Genomic DNA, 16,154 nt, shown 5'->3' on the forward strand with positions numbered 1-16,154 from the left:
GAAAACCCCGAAGCCCCGAAACTCGATTTGGGCCCAATAAGGACCCCATAAAAATTTTCCCCGGCCCCGTAAATCGGAAGGCGCACTGGGATAGAAGGCCCCAAATGCCTAGAAAATCGTTGTCTCGGCCGCCTCTATACTCACTCGTCGACCAAGATCTAGCTCTTTTTGTTACATTGCCACACCCTAATTTCGTTAGTGGCGTGATGGGCACCGACCCTTACTTAAGGCCGAGCGAACCCGCTGACTCTTTTATACCATAACCATATCAAGCCCACAACACATGACATAAGTACATAATGAAAACTTTTTTTTTTTCCGAAAACAAACATGCCTTTCATCTTATCAAATCAATAAAACCCGTACCGTAATCATAACAAATCTATAACCATAAATGTATAATGATACATCTATTACATAGCCTCGTACAAAATCGACATCTCATACACACGACACACCCGCAAAGTCTCTAGCACAAAACATGATACCGCAACATAAATACTCCGACTCGGCAAAGACTGGGAGAAAAAAACTGCCGATCTAGCCAATATCGCAACGGAACATCCCTTCTACTCATCCGTAGTACCGCGCTGCATGAAACGTGCACCGTCGAAGAAAGGGGTCGCATTTTAATACGTACCGAGTACGCAAAGCATGAAATACGTAAAACGAGGTCATAATCCAAAGTAAGGAGTACAAAAAGTGAGCATAATAACCGTATACCGCAGTACTTGCATCCGAAAATACAAAATCGCACATACGAGGTACAAAAGACAAATATAATGATCGAATGCCGAAAGGCTTACTCCTGAAATACAAATCATGCATATCTATGTCATGTATCATATCCGGCCCATAATGGGACTGAGTGACATCAGTAAGTAATCATCATATACGTACCGTACATATCATAACATCATAACCTATCAAATGAGATGACATTAACCGATGTAAACCGATTTGCCAAAACCAATGTGGGATTCGCCTAAACCAATGTGAGATTTGCCTAAACCAGTGTGGGATTTGCCTAAACCAATGTGAAATTTGCCTCACCATTGGGTTTGCCCCACCACCGCCCGATGCCAACCGATCACACCCGTAATAGATATATACATCATATAACGTGTCCCGCCCTCCAAAGGAGACTCTGAAACGTAATCATCATATCATCATGTTATCATATATCATATCGTACTTCGTATCACATCATGCTTCGTGTCACATCATATTTCGAATACACATCATACTTCGTATCACACATAATGCGCACGATAACATAACCGGCCCGGAATCGGCGAAAAAAAATGTAACGACGATGCACGAGCAAGTCGCGAGAAACTATATGCGCTTTAAAACATTTTCAAGACTTATTAGGATAATCAAAACGAACCATCATTTACAAACCAAGACAATAGTCAACCAAGTTTTCTCCGAACGTCACTGAATGATCAAATAGAACTTTAGAAATCATAGTTACGTATCAAAATCATATGCATGAAAAATCCTCATTTCGTACTTACAGATAAGTATAGTAACCATACTCTGGGACTGAATGATAGCCACATTAAGTTCTTTCAAAAATAGGTCGTCAGAACTATACAAAGGAAAGTCGCGGGACCCACGGACGAGCGTCAACCCAATCTGGGCCCGCCTATGAAAGTTAAAGATTATCACTCGTTATGAAATCTTCTACGATCGTTTCGAAGCGATCCGAGCCCTTCTGTGAAAGTTACGAGCGTTCGTAGTTACAGAACTCTTTTAAAACAAAACTTTTTATGCACCATTTGAAATCCAACCATACAAAAGACATATAAACCATAGCTCGACCATATAAGGATGCTAACATCAAGAAGCAAATATGAATCATAAACATGCTCTAACTTCGTAACGGAGTTACCCCAAGGCACAAATCATATCATACCTTAATCCCGTCTAAGACATGCCAAAAGAAGGAAGGAGTAAGCTTTACATACCTCGTTCGCTTTCTAAGCTATTCCAATCTTAAGTCTCGGCTTCTCAAAATTTACAATATCGTCGTTAGACACCAAGCATTAGTCGTAAGCACTTAGGATTCAATTCCAAGCCATCATTTAATCTACAGAAATTGGGCAAGATTTCCCCTATAAATTCAACAACCCCGAGAATTCAACTCGCCAATATCATCAACAACAATACCAACAACCATTCCAACCACATCAATAAGTAATTCAAAACGCATTCTAACATTAGTAACTCGTTTCTACATTATTCAACATTCATTATATTCAATTCAACTACTTACATTCAAACCAACATCAACGCTCATACGTTTAATTACTAATCCGAAACCACTCAAACAATATTCAAGAACACTTTAAACAATTCACAAAATATTTCAAACAACCCAACCAACACTCCAATTCACCCGAATTCATCTCCAAACCTGAGAACAACAACAACACATCCCTCACTTCCGAGTTCATGAATTACACCAACAATCCACACATTAACCATTTTATTTCCACAAATATAAAAATTACATAAGAATCACATTAAGGTGCCAAACGTCCCACATCCATTACAACTTTAACTTAGATCATTAAGCTCTCATTTTCATTATAGAATTCACAACATCAACAACTAAAACACTAAATAAAATTGATCCATTCTTTGTCACATAACATGACCTATATTCGGCCATCACTACACACACATATTGATGATTCTCATCCATTTCTTCACACTACAACAACCAAACATACTAACTAGAATTAATCCATCACTTCAACACAACATCCACACATACACCATGCACACACAACACAACATGCAATATTTCATGAATTTCATCCATCTTTACATACTACAACACACATAAACCATCCACAACATATAAAATCAAGATTAAACCTTACCTTTCTTCTCAACTTCACAACTTGACTAAGGTTGGCAAAGAATGAAAACGAGCGGTTTAATCGCTCAAATAACAACTCCACGTTAACAAGGACCCTTCAATTAGTGGGTTTGCTAGAAAGAAATAATTTTTTGATGGCTATTTTTGGTCTTCACTTTTTTTCTCTCCATGGCCGAATGGTTTTTTTTTGTTCTCCAAACTTCTTGATTTTTCTAAGATGCTCAATGATGAAGATGACTAAATTGTCATCTTATCTCACCATATATAATTAACACATGTGGGCTATGGCCCACATCCCACACATGGCCACATGTGGCCATTTTCATGAAATATTAAGTTTTTAAAATTTCACTTCTAGCCCTTAATTTTCATGAAATGCTTAACTTTCCATAATTCACTTTTAACCCCAAATTTTCCTTATTCCAAATTTACCCTTAACACTCCATGCCAATGAAAAGATGAATATGCAACTTGTGCATTAAAACAAAATCAACAAAACCGGATATTAAAAGTCTTGTCCATAACTTATCGCAGCCAACTTAAAATATTCCAACGTACAAAGTATGGGATATAATATCCTTCCCCCCTTTAGAACATTCGTCCTCGAATGTCCAATTGGTCTCATAAGGTCTTATAAGGATCTCGGGAGTTTCTTTTATTACTATAACACGCAATCTCTTCTGCCAATCATATTTCTTTTCCATCTCCTCTTACCTTACGAATAATGTGATAAGATCCAATATATCCCGGTTTAAACTTTTCCTTCTTGTAATTCCTTACTCAACTTGTAACATTCTAGGCACATTATCTCGTGTCGTCTCTTAATCTTTAACTCAAACCCTTCCTGATTCGTTCCATAGCTTGTTTTTCCGTTTCACACTTGCCTTTGTATTCTAGCTACATAGATCACATCATAACCTTGGCCACTTTCTCACTAGGCTTCACTTATCTTCATAACAATCCCCGTTATATTCACATTATATCTTATTCATAATCAATCCTATAACATAACACTCCTTAACCCTTTACCCTTTCTGGTCCACTTTATTCTTAATATTTCACAAGTTGTCTTATCTATACATTCGTACACATCACAATTCTTTTCCCTCCTTACTCTTGTCTTAATCATACTATTACTTCTTTTTCGATGTCAGCCGTACTCGTAGCTTAGACAGATCTTACCATTACTATCGGCACGACCTTTCAAGTCATATTACAAACCTATATCTCATTCTCTTTTTATTTCTGGAAAAATTTTGGCAGAGTTTCCTCTATATTTCTTACTATCTCAAAACATGCACGCAGGAAATACCAACAGTGCCTCACAGGGCCAACATATATATATATATCATATCATATCACAGCCACACAGGTCTCCCAATATCAACAACAGTACGAAAATAATGAACATACCTCGTATGCCTCACTCAAACTGCACCTGTTACACTTTCTTGTTTGCTTTCCCTTTTTAATCTTCAGCTTTACATTTCAATCGTACTTCAATACCTTACCAGACATATATCTTTCGTACCTTTGCTTACCTGCATGCTTAGTAACTTCCAATATCACCAATTACTTTCCTCTGTCGATGTCATTCTTCTGCTGCAATCAAAAATCAGGGTAAGGAATCCCGTTTCCTATGACTTGGCTCTATGGCACGATCTCGATGTGAAAGAAGAGTAACCATCCTAGATGCCCGTAGCCTCCTCGTTTATAAACGTGGCGCGCTTCACACCATAAACAGGACTCTACTGGACACGACTTTGCAGATAACCCCTAGGACGAACTGCTCTGATACCAATTTGTCACACCCTAATTTCTGTTAGGGCGTGATGGGCACTCGAACCTTACTTAAGGCCGAGCGAACCCGCTGATTCTCGTGATACTCATAACCATACTGGGCCCACAACACATGACATAAGTACATAATGAAAACTTTTTTTTTTCCGAAAACAAGCATGCCTTTCATCTTATCAAATCAAATAAAACCTGTAATCATAATAAATAATCGTAACCATAAGCATAATGATACATCGGCTTACATAGCCGCTTACAAAACTGACATCTCACACACACGACACGTCCGAAAAGTCTCTAGCACAAAACATGATACCGCAACATAAATACTTCCGACTCGGTAGCACTCCGAGAGAAATGGAGCTCGCCGATCTAGCTGAATATCTGCACTAACGTCCTCTACTCATCCGGGTACCGCGCGCACGAAACACGGCCCCCCCGAAGAAAGGGGTCGCATACGAAATATGTACTGAGTATGCAAAGCATGAAATACAGAAAATGAGGTCATAATCGAAGTAAGGGGTACAGAAAGTGAGTATAATAACCAGAATACCAAAGTACTTGCATCTGAAATACAAATCGCACATACGAGGTACAAAAGACAAATATAATAATCAGAATGCCAAATTGCTTACTTCTGAAATACAAATCATGCATATCCGTGTCATGTATCATATCCGGCTCATAATGGGACTGAGTGACATAAGTAAATGATCATCATATGCTTACCGTAACACATCATAACATCATAACTTATCATATGAGGTGACATTAACCGATGTGGGATTCGCCTAAACCAATGTGGGATTCGCCTAATCCAATGTGGGATTCGCCTAAACCAATGTGGGATTCGCCTAAACCAATGTGGGATTTGCCTAAACCAATGTGGAATTTGCCTCACCATTGGGTTTGCCCCACCATTGGGTTTACCCCACCACTGGGTTTGCCCCACCATTGGGTTTGCCCCACCACCGGCTCTGATGCCAACTGATCACACTCCAGAATAGATATATACATCATATAACGTGTCCCGGCCCTCCAGTGAGGGACTCGGTAAACAGAATCATCAATATCATCATGTTATCATATATCATATCAGACTTCGTATCACATCATACTTCATGTCACATCATATTTCGGAATACATATCATACTTCAGAATACACATAGTGCGCACGATAACATAACCGGCCCGGGACTCGGCGAAAAATGTAACAACAGAATGCACGAGCAGAGTCGCGAGAAACTATATGCAGTTTAAAACATTTTCAAGACTTATTAGGATAATCAAAACGAACCATCATTTACAAACCAAGACAATAGTCAAATCAAGTTTCCTCCGAACGTCACTCGGGAACAGATCAAATAGAACTTTAGAAATCATAGTTACGTATCAAAATCATATGCATGAAAAGCCTCATTTCAGACTTAACGATAAGTAAGTAACCATACTCGGGGGTCGGAATGATAGCCACATTAAGTTCTTTCAAAAATAGGTCATCAGAACTATACAAAGGAAAGTCGCGGGACCCACGGACGAGCGTCAACCCAATCCGGGCCCGCCTATGAAAGTTAAAGATTATCACTCGTTATGAAATCTTCTACGATCGTTTCGAAGCGATCCGAGCCCTTCTGTAAAAGTTACGGGCGTTCGTAGTTACAGAACTCTTTTAAAAAATAAAACTTTTTATGCACCATTTGAAATCCAACCATACAAAAGACATATAAACCATAGCTTGACCATATAAGGATGCCAACATCAAGAAGCAATATGAATCATAAACATGCTCGGAACTTCAGAATGGAGTTACCCTAAGGCACAAATCATGTCATACCTTAATCCCGTCTAAGACATGCCAAAAGAAGGAAAGAGTAAGCTTTACATACCTCGTCCGCTTCCTAAGCTATTCCGATCTTAAGTCTCGGCTTCTCAAAATCTACAATATCGTCGTTAGACACCAAGCATTAGTCGTAAGCACTTAGGATTCAATTCCAAGCCATCATTTAATCTACAGAAATTTGGGCAGCATTTTTCCTATAAAATCAACAACCCCGAGAATTCAACTCGGCCAATATTGTCACGACCCAACCCCGTGGCCTGCGACCGGTATCCTAACTGGATACCCGTACATGCCTACCTAACAGAGTCGGCGTACCAATTAGCTAATTCATATTGGACGTACACGAGTTCAAACCAATCTAAATACAACACACGGAAATATAGATACATAAACAGACTTATACCTACACTGAAGCCGTTAGGGCTATCATAGTAAGCAGAATTACTCAAATCGCGTACTCGTACTTACTTATTAGAACAAAGTTGACAACCCACAACCCACAAACATGTCTACAGCCTCTAACATACGTAACATAATCGAAGACGGACGGGCCCCGCCGTACCCAAATAACCATATGTACAAAGCATACAAACAACGGAAGATATATACCAAAAATATCGACTCCGATCAAAAGGAGCACTCTCCAACAAACAGTAATGGTACCCTAAGCTGGTGGCGTATCTCGAGGTGCGTCTATACCTGCGGGCATGTAGCGCAGCCCCCGAAGAACAGGGGGTCAGTACGAAGGTGTACCGAGTATGTAAAGCGGAAATATAACATACATAGTCATAATCAGAGTCAAATATGTAAAATCATAACGACGTAATCGGATCCATAGCGGAGTCGTACTTACGAGTGTACGGACGTAATCATAATATGTCGATTTAGGGAGTGTGGGCGGCGAGTTTCAATACGGACCCGAGGTACAAAATGTGGGCCGACGGAAGCACAATGCAAATCGGATGCACGAGTGTGATTATAAATCGTAAACGAGCCCGAGATACGTAGGTGTAACGACGGACTCAAATGTAATCCGAACTCGAAGTATGACGGACGAGAATCGAGTTCGAATCGTACGTGCGTAAATGTGACGGACGTATGTATCCTTATCCAAATCGCAGTCTCGGATCATGCATGCGAGTCATAAGCATATACGTACATACATATCATATATCGGATCCCGACCCTTTAATAAGGGACGCGGTAACAGAACCCGCCCTCTTAGTACGGACGCGGTGGACGAACGGATCAAATCAAATGCCATCCCGGCCGCCATCCCCATAATATCACATAATCCAATCATAATCAGATATAAACAGATCCCGGCCCGCACATCCGAGGGACGCGGTGAACGATGCAGTGGAAGTGCACGAATCACAGAACTCGGCCCGGCGCGGTGAAGGAAGCATTGAGGCATCCACGAACACGATTAATGAGAAACCATATGCATACGATCGACATACGGGGCTTAACGAACCGAAATGTACTCCGTAAGATAGGTCAAATCGGGGTATCGGACGGTAGTCATAATAGATACGCATACGTGTCATTTGGGATGGCACGACATTATATCGAACGAGTGTCCAAAAGCGTTCCGGATGTCGTACTATACTGTAGGCTCATAAGGACAGTCATAACACTTATCATATGGTAGCAGAATAATAGCCAAGAGCTCACTATAAAAATTGGACAATTTATGCCTTACGAAAAACAACAGGGTTTTGTGGGCCCACCTCGGACCCAACTACGGTGGAGTACGTAAATTATGGATAATAAACCTTAGGGAGTCGTCCACAATCACCTTAAGGTGTTCCGACTCCATTTATGAAGATTGCGTGCAAATAGTGGATTTTGCCGTCAAAAGGTAAAGGAAACAATTCAATCTTACTGAATGATTTTGAGCCATTTTCAATCTCAGATTGTGAGAGGCAGAAGTGCGTTCGAGGCTCGATTTCAAGCCTGTCACACTAGAACATGCCAAAGAATGAAGGGCAAGACTTTACATACCTTGGTGATGCTTTACGCTCGTCCAATTTCGATTCCCGTTTCGTCAAAAATCTACAAATGGTCATTGTTACTAATTAGCAATTTCAAGCCTTTAGAACTTGAACCTTAACTTATACTTTTCTACAAAAATTTGGGCGGCATCTCCCCTATACATATAACATCCCCGAGAATTTAACTCGGCCAGAACAATCAACAACAACCCAACAACAACACCAACAACAATAACAATCACCACAAATCACAATATAACGCAATTAGTCTACTTTCCAACATAATGCCATAATTCTCATTCCGACTTCACACTTTCAAATCAATACCAACATGCTCTCATTCATTACTAGTCAAGGTCATTACAATACATTCCGGAAACATTTCATATCATTTCACGAAATATTCACAAAATATACAAAATATACAAGTTTCCCACCAAAACCATAATTCACTCAAACCTCCAAGTCTCAACATAAATATTCACAACACATTTTTTTATCTTTCAATTTCACTTACAACAATCACCATTTGCACCTTACAACTTCAATTCTTATAATTACATAAACTATATAAAATCGCATATTTTCCGACAACAACTTAACAACAAATTCTTCATGTTAACTTAAACCATTATTCTTCCATCTACTTCACAAGGCCTTAACGACACAATTAACCTAGCAAACAAAATTAATTCATTTTCATTTCAACTTCCATACCACACGGCCAACATCTAGTTTCCCAACTTCCATCAAATTTATTCAACTTTCATTTCCAACATGAATTCCACCATAACCACAACTAGAACACGACACAAACTTCAACTCACCATAAACATGCAACATGCACACACACACACACACGGCTACAACACAACCACACACCACACGGCTTGCACATGCATGCAACACTTCCATAATTCTCATGTACTCTACATATGCTACAACATATACATAATTCCTCCAACATAAAAGTAAGAATCTTACCTTTTCCAATTTCTTTCCACTTGCCAAAAGGAGCACTTTCTTGCCTTGAAAATTATACCAACTTGGAGAGCACCTTGAGATAAGTAAGAATTCAAGAAGAACCAAGTTTTTGAATCAAAGACCAAGCTCCAAGAATTTTTCTTCTTTTCTTTCCTCCTCTCTTTTTCTCCACGGCCGAAGGCCTTCCTTTTTTTTTTTGCTTCCTTGATTTGTTTGATTTCTTGAAAATTCTAGAGATAAACACACATATATATATACCCCCCTTGATTAGTCACATGTTTGGCACATGGAAAATTTATTAATTTTGGTGGATTTGGGCCTTAGGTTGGCCGGCCACCTCCTCTCTTTGGGCTTCAATTTTCATTTTATTCTTTTGAGCCCAATGGGTTAAAATCTTGTTTTGTAATTCCCGAAACTAATTTCCAAAATTCCAATCTTGTCCTTAACCTTACTCAATATCTCTGCATTCATACTTCCATAACCGGCATACACACATTAAGTAAAATCCAAACATGACCTTATTCCTTACAAGTCAAGGTTATTCCCGAATTTTCCAAATATGCAAAAATGCCGGATATAACAAATATCATCAACAACAATACCAACAACCATTCCAACCACATCAATAAGTAATTCAAAACGCATTCTAACATTAGTAACTCGTTTCTACATTATTCAACAATATTCATTATATTCAATTCAACTACTTACATTCAAACCAACATCAACGCTCATACGTTCAATTACTAATCCGAAACCACTCAAACAATATTCAAGAACACTTTAAACAATTCACAAAATATTTCAAACAACCCAACCAACACTCCAATTCACCCGAATTCATCTTCAAACCCGAGAACAACAACAACACATCCCTCACTTCCGAGTTCATGAATTACACCAATAATCCACACACTAACCATGTCATTTCCACAAATATAAAAATTACATAAGAATCACATTAAGGTGCCAAACGTCCCACATCCATTACAACTTCAACTTAGATCATTAAGCTCTCATTTTCATTATAGAATTCACAACATCAACAACTAAAACACTAAATAGAATTGATCCATTCTTTGTCACATAACATGACCTATATTCGGCCATCACTACACACACACATATTGATGATTCTCATCCATTTCTTCACACTACAACAACCAAACATACTAACTAGAATTAATTCATCACTTCAACACAACATCACATGTACACGGCTATACACCATGCACACGGCTCAACCCCAACATGCAATATTTCATGAATTTCATCCATCTTTACATACTACAACACACATAAACCATCCACAACATATAAAAGCAAGATTAAACCTTACCTTTCTTCTCAACTTCACAACTTGACTAAGGTTGGCAAAGGATGAAAACGAGCGGTTTCTCGCCTCAAATAACAACTCCACGTTAACAAGGACCCTTCAATTAGTGGGTCCTTGCTAGAAAGAAATAATTTTTTGATGGCTATTTTTGGTCTTCACTTTTTTCTCTCCATGGCCGAATGGTTCAAGCTTTTGTTCTCCAAACTTCTTGATTTTTCTAAGTGCTAAATGATGAAGATGACTAAATTGTCATCTTATCTCACCATATATAATTAACACATGTGGGATATGGCCCACATCCCACACATGGCCACATATGGCCATTTTCATGAAATATTAAGTTTTCAAAATTTCACTTCTAGCCCTTAATTTTCATGAAATGCTTAACTTTCCATAATTCACTTTTAACCCCAAATTTTCCTTATTCCAAATTTATCCTTAACACTCCATGCCAATGAAAAGATGAATATGCAACTTGTGCATTAAAACAAAATCAACAAAACCGGATATTAAAAGTCTTGTCCATAACTTATCGCAGCCAACTTAAAATATTCCAACGTACAAAGTACGGGATATAATATCCTTCCCCCCTTTAGAACATTCATCCTCGAATGTTCAATTGGTCTCATAAGGTCTTATAAGGATCTCGGGGGTTTCTTTTATTACTATAACACGCAATCTCTTCTGCCAATCATATTTCTTTTCCATCTCCTCTTACCTTACGAATAATGTGATAAGATCCAATATATCCCGGTTTAAACTTTTCCTTCTTGTAATTCCTTTTACTCAACTTGTAACATTCTAGGCACATTATCTCGTGTCGTCTCTTAATCTTTAACTCAAACCCTTCCTGATTCGTTCCATAGCTTGTTTTTCCGTTTCACACTTGCCTTTGTATTCTAGCTACATAGATCACATCATAACCTTGGCCACTTTCTCACTAGGCTTCACTTATCTTCATAACAATCCCCGTTATATTCACATTATATCTTATTCATAATCAATCCTATAACATAACACTCCTTAACCCTTTACCCTTTCTGGTCCACTTTATCCTTAATATTTCACAAGTTGTCTTATCTATACATTCATACACATCACAATTCTTTTCCCTCCTTACTCTTGTCTTAATCATACTATTACTTCTTTTTCGATGTCAGCCGTACTCGTAGCTTAGACATATCTTACCATTACTATCGGCACGACCTTTCAAGTCATATTACAAACCTATATCTCATTCTCTTTTTATTTCTGGGAAAATTTTGGCAGAGTTTCCTCTATATTTCTTACTATCTCAAAACCTGCACGCAGGAAATACCAACAGTGCCTCACAGGGCCAACACATATATGTATATATATATATATATATATATATATCATATCATATCACAGCCACACAGGGCTCCCAATATCAACAACAGTACGAAAATGTTACATCCCGTATTTTGAACGACGGGACGATTCGGGTTAACTATGAAAAGTTAGGGTTAAGACCATTCCGGGATACGAAGTCGAGACGTGTGATCTTCGATTTTGTCATAAGACCTATGTGTGCATGATTTTATTGACATGGATCATTTAAGAAAAATTCTGGGACCAAAGATGGAATATTTGAAAGTGGCTAATTATTGAAAAAATGGAGGGAGTAAAACATGGCCATGTGGCCGGCCACCTTTGAGTGGGCCATGGCCACATGGTTGGCTATTATATGTAAAAGAAAAAGATGACTAAGGGACCATTATATCATCATCTTCACTCCTTAAGAGAAATCAAGAAACTTGGAGAAAACAACCATCAACCATTCGCCACCACTTGAAAAACCAAGACCAAGATTAAGCCATCCCAAAATTATTTCTCCTAAGCAAATCTACTAATTGGGAGGTGCTTGATAACGTGGAGTTGTTGTTTCAAGCGTTGGATTGTTCGTTTTCATCCTTGGCCAACTTTGGACAAGTTGAGGAGTTGTGAAGAAAGGTAAATTCTAATCTTGTTTTATGGGTTATGGAAGGTTTATGTGTGTTGTTGTGTGTTGATATGGATGAAATTCATGAGATATAGCATGATGAAGTTGAGCCATGTGCTATGGTGTTTTGTCTAGCTGTACGGATGTTGTGTGTCTAAGTGATGAATTAAGTTTATGTGGCATGTTTGGTTATTGTGGAGTGTTGAAATGAATGAAAATCATGAGGTATGTATGTAAGTGTGTTGGCCGAATATGGCTCTTATGGGTGTCAAGAAATGAATTAGTTTTCTTGGAATTTTGGTTGTTAATGTTATGTGGATTCTATGTTGAAAATAAGAGTTTAATGATTCAAATTGGTATTGTAAGTGTTATGGGCTGATTTGGAAGGTTTGGTGCATTTAGTGTAATTTTTTATGTTTATGGAAATGGCATGGTTAGAGTATAGATTGTGGGAGTAAATCATGTTTTGAAATCAAGGAATGTGTTAGAGTTGAGGTTCTCGGGTTTGGGGACCATTTCGGGTGAAATGGAGTATTTGTTGGGTTGTTGGAAATATTGTATGAATTATTTAAAGAGTTTTTGAATGGTTTTGGATTGATAATTGAATATGCGTTAGTTTGATTACATGTTGGTTTGTAAGTATGTAGTTGTAGTAAGCATAATTGGAATATTGTTGGAATGTGTGGAGAAGGATTTTTAATGTTCGAATGCGTTTCGAATTGATTATGGATATTGTTGGAATGATTGTTGGTTTGTTGTGTTGTTGAATTTGGCCGAGTTGAATTCTCGGGGTTGGTCCATTTATAAAGGAAGTGCTGCCCAAATTTTCGTAGGATTATGTGTTAGTTGGAAATGAACTTCTAAATGCTTTGGGTTGACGTTGGTATTTATTGATGTTATGTAGATCTTGGAGAGTTCGAGATATAAGTTTGATTTGGATTACCGTTGTGTGCAAGCGAGGTATGTAAAGCTTAACTCTTCTTTCTTTTGGCATGTCTTAGTTGAATATAGGCTACGATACGAGCCTCGAGGAAATTCCATTCTCACAATCCGAGCATGTCTATGATTCGCGTTTGTCTTTTGGTACTTGTATGTTGATGTGAGAAAATATTGGTTTTGATGTTGTTGGAAAAAATGATTTTTAAGTTGCATAAAAACTTGGTTTTCAAAAAGTTTTTTATTCTTAAACGATGTTGAAACTACGAACGCTCATAACTTTCGACTAAGGGCTCGGATTGCCTCGATATCGTTGTGGGAGGTTGTATGACGTGTGATGAGTATGTTCTCTATAGGCGGGCCCGGCTCGGGTTGACACTCGTCCGTGGGTCCCGCGACCTTCCTTTGTACATTTCTGATGACGTTTGAAAGAGTTTGGTATGACGATTTTCCCGATTCCCAAGTATGGTCATTTTACTTACTTTTTGAACCTATGATAACGATTTTATGCATATGGTTACTCACGACTACGCCGCGCGGTTTGTTGGTACATCGTTCGCCGGTTCTCGGGCCGGTTATGTTGTCGTGCGCACTATGATATATTCCGGTGTTATGTTGTGTTACGGTTCCCGAGACCTCGCCATAGGCGGGTTCCACCCATGGAGTTATCTTTGTGATATGGCTTATGATGTGTTGTGATGATGTGTTATGTTCGGGGTTGTACGGAGATTTGAAACCTTCTGGTGTTATGCTGTGTTATGGCGCCATCGACGGGCGGGCGACCATATTTTCTGTGCCCTATGCATGCTTTGTACTTTGAAAATAAACATTTGGCATTTTGGAAAGATACTTACTTTCGGTACTTCTGTTTCGAGTGTGACTCAGATTTGTTTACTGTACTTTCTGCTTTGCATACTCAGTACATATTTCGTACTGACCCCCTTTCTTCGGGGGCTGCGTTTCATGCCCGCGTGCGCCACCGCCCGTTGGTGATCCGTTAGTTTGGATACCTATCCCGCTCGTGTCGGAGTGCTCCTTTTATTCCGGAGCCTACATCTTGGTATATACTCGTTCGTTGCATGTGTGTGTGTGTGTGTGTGTGTGTGTGTTCAGGGGTACGGCGGGGCCCTGTCCCGTCATATGATTCTGTTGGTTTATTTAGAGGTCTGTAGACGTATATGTGGGTTGTGTGCCTACCTTGTTCAGATGGGTTTGTATGCTATATGCTTTGGGCCAATGCGCCGTTTGATAGCCTTGTCGGCTTCCGATATATATATATATATGATTGAGTTTGAGATGCGTTTGAGATAGCGTTTGATATTTGTATACGCGTCAGCCAGCTGTGTGTGATTCAGGTTTGATGAATGCGTTTGGCTGCCCAACTCGGGCACTAGTCACGGCCTACGGGGTTGGGTCGTGACAGAAAATAATGAACATATCTCGTATGCCTCACTCAAACTGCACCTGTTACACTTTCTTGTTTGCTTTCCCTTTTTAATCTTCAGCTTTACATTTCAATCGTACTTCAATACCTTACCGACACATATATCTTTCGTACCTTTGCTTACTGCGGGCTTAGTAACTTCCAATATCACCAATTACTTTCCTCAAAAAGATGTCGTTCTTATCGCTGCAATCAAAAATCGGGTAAGGAATCCCGTTTCCTATGACTTGGCTCTATGGCACGATCTCGGATGTGAAAGAAGAGTAACCATCCTAGATGCCCCGTAGCCTCTTTGTTTATAAATGTGGCGCGCTTCACACCATAAACGGACTCTACGGACACGACTTTGCGAGACAACCCCAGGACGAATCGCTTTCGATACCAATTTGTCACACCCTAATTTCTGTTAGGGCGTGATGGGTACTCGACCCTTACTTAAGGCCGAGCGAACCCGCTGACTCTCGTGATACTCATAACCATACTGGGCCCACAACACATGACATAAGTACATAATGAAATTTTTTTTTTCCGAAAACAAACATGCCTTTCATCTTATCAAATCAAATAAAACCTGTAATCATAACAAATCTATAACCATAAGCATAATGATACATCGGCTTACATAGCCTCGTACAAAACTGACATCTCATACACACGACACTGTCTGCAAAGTCTCTAGCACAAAACATGATACCGCAACATAAATACTCGACTCGGCAAAGACTCCGGAGGAAACGGAGCTCGTCGATCTAGCTGGAATATCTGCAGCTAACGTCCTCTACTCATCTGTAGGTACCTACGCGGCATGAAACGCAGCCCCCGAAGAAAGGGGATCAGTACGAAATATGTACTGAGTATGCAAAGCATGAAATACGAAAAACGAGATCATAACCGAAGTGAGGAGTACCGAAAGTGAGCATAATAACCAGAATACCAAAGTACTTGCATCTGAAATACAAATCG

The sequence above is a fragment of the Lycium ferocissimum genome, chromosome 2, assembly GCF_029784015.1.
Source record: "Lycium ferocissimum isolate CSIRO_LF1 chromosome 2, AGI_CSIRO_Lferr_CH_V1, whole genome shotgun sequence".
Lineage (NCBI taxonomy): Eukaryota > Viridiplantae > Streptophyta > Magnoliopsida > Solanales > Solanaceae > Lycium > Lycium ferocissimum.